Below are 2,643 nucleotides of genomic sequence, written 5' to 3' on the forward strand. Positions count from 1 at the left end.
CGGATCAGAGATGGGGGGCGGGGAGGGGGCCGAGGTCTGAAGATGCCGATGCAGGCTCCGTCCCCTTGGCCAAGCCTACTCCGCTCGGCGGCGTAGCCTTGGCTGTCGCGGGCCAGCCGGGCTGCGGCAGGAGGGGGCTGCCGATGCCGAGCCAGCCCGGGGAGCAGCCGGGAGCAGGTTTCTTCGCCGGGAGCTGGGTTACTGGTTCCCATTCATCTCCAGCGCTGGCCCTGGCCGTCTCCACTTCCTGTCTTTGCATATCCCTCCCCGTTTCCCAGCTTCTTTAACAAAAATAGAGGAGGGGGGAGTGGAGACAGATTCATCTGGCCGAGAGCGAAGAGAGCGGGGCTGGCGGCGTCCCCGTCCAGCGAGCGGCAGCAGCAGCAGCAGCTGGAATCGACATCTGCATTCTTTCCGCGCAGGGCAGCCGCCGCCGCCGAGGTAAGAGGCGCGGGGTGGGCTGGCGTTTCCCGGCAGCGGGACGGGAGAGCCCGTGGAGTGAACGAGAGTCTCTTGGAAGTTTCCCCGCGGAGGGTTAGGGCCGGCGGGGCGGAGAAGCGGCTGTTGCCTCGGTGCCGCAGGAAGCGACTTGGTGCGTTTCAAGTCTTTGGGCTGGGGAGAACAATGGATGATGTGACCCAGTGTTCCCTCTAAGCTGAGTTGGTGTGAGCCAGCTCACAGTTTTTTAGCCTCCGGCTCACACCTTTTTGTCTTGGCTCAGGAAGGAGGGCTCCAGAGCAGACTAATTGATGCAGCAGCCAAATTGCTCGCTCACAACTAATGCCAGTAGCTCACAAAGAAGAATTCTTGCTCACAAGACGCCACAGCTTAGAGGGAACATTGGATGTGACCCATTGGGAAGGGAAGCGGCGGCTTTTTCTTGGCTGCTCAAGCCACATTTTGAGATGTCGTGGCCGGTTCCTTGGATGTGACGCGCCGTCTGTTCGCTCGTCTACATTAGGATTTCCTCAGCAGTTTGTTCGGAGGGATTTAGTGCAACTTCGTGGGAGTGGGGAGGGAGTGTGCGCGCAGCACCCCCCCGACCCCGAAATCGCCCTGCAGTGTCGCATGTAGGTGGGTAGGTGGCGCGTCCGTACCATGTTTCCTGGTTTTGCCAGACGTTTCCCACCATTTATACGCTTTGGGAGGAAACCTGGCTTTCGTTTTACGTCTGGCCAGACTCTCTTGATTGCGCTTCTGCCCTCGTACAGATATGACTGGGATATGTTAGTCGCTATTACTCGAGTAGGAAGCCACTGCACAGAATATTAACATCGTGATCTCTTAATTAAAAACAAAATTAGAAACAATGACTCTGAAACTTCATTGTCTTTTTTTTTCTGAAATGACCTGGGAAATATAGACTGGAGTTTTGGGAACTTGCATACCTTGTCTCCATAGTGTCAGAGAGACAGACATTGAATTTTGATAACTCCCCCCCGCCCCCCCACTGGGACCAAAACTATTTCAGGTTATGATACAACATTACTGTAGATCTCCATAGGGTCAGAGAAGCGTATGTGTGTGTGTGTGTGTAAGTGCTAATGAACAGAAAATTTCTTCAATGGAATCTTCTGCACATGCCCAGTCAAGAATCCAAATCATGTGTCTTCCCCACCCCCCCTGCATACATAGATGGATGAGAAGAGGGTTAGCAGGGGATGCATTTGCTTCCTGTTTATTTGCTCATTTGCACAGCAAAAGTTCTGTCATTTCTATTTCAAACAGCCCCCAGACCTGAACGGGGGGGAAAGGGGGATTGTGATCCCATGACAGATTTAGCTGAAGAGCTAAGGGAGTTCCTTGGGCTGTTCCTTCGTGGGAAAAAAATAATCAGATGTCGTGACTTGAGTCTGGACTGTAACCAAGAGCTTGCCTCATTCAGTCTGAGGAGCAACCAGGTCAGGCAAGTCGAGAAAGTAATTACAGATTGTTACACATCATTCCATTTTCAATCCCTTTTAAACCTTTTGGTGTAAGAGAGCCTGTGCTAGACAGCAGCGGATTTTGGAGACCAGAGTGGAAAGGCGACATTATCTTAGCACACTGGAGGGCTTCATTGTATCTCCCCTCTTCTGCCTTAGCTTCCCTTGAAAAAATGTATTTCTTTTTCCTTGGGGAATGACTAACAAATCCTGCAATAACAGTTTGTGATGGCGAGAAAAGCTGGGCGAAATGGAATTTTCCCAGACGGCCACTTCAGACATGCTCAGCAGGGCCTTTGCTAGCTCAGGAGGATACATATTTCCCCCCACCCCTTTTGCTTTGAACAGAGGACCCATTTCAACAGATGCTTTGGAAACACATTTCATTTAAGTAATCTGCTATGATAGAAACACAAAACCTCCAGTACCCTTGTGTGCATTAAGCAGCTCTTTGAATGCTGGCCTTAAATACTGTGGGTACTTTGGGGGAGGTAGTAGTCAAAATAAATGAGACGAGCATGTTAAGCAATGATCAAATGAAGGTGAAGCCATGATACACTATTTCCCCCATCAAGGTGAAAATTGCTGCAAATCTATATACTAATAGCCAGGTTGGCCAAATCTGAGGATGCGTAAATCCAATGACTGGAGTTGTGAATGGGCAAGACAGATCTTTCTACAAATCTGAACAATGCCCCAGATTTAAAGAAAAATCTGA

The sequence above is a fragment of the Gekko japonicus genome, unplaced genomic scaffold, assembly GCF_001447785.1.
Source record: "Gekko japonicus isolate JY-2015 unplaced genomic scaffold, Gekko_japonicus_V1.1 scaffold1601, whole genome shotgun sequence".
Classification (NCBI taxonomy): domain Eukaryota; kingdom Metazoa; phylum Chordata; class Lepidosauria; order Squamata; family Gekkonidae; genus Gekko; species Gekko japonicus.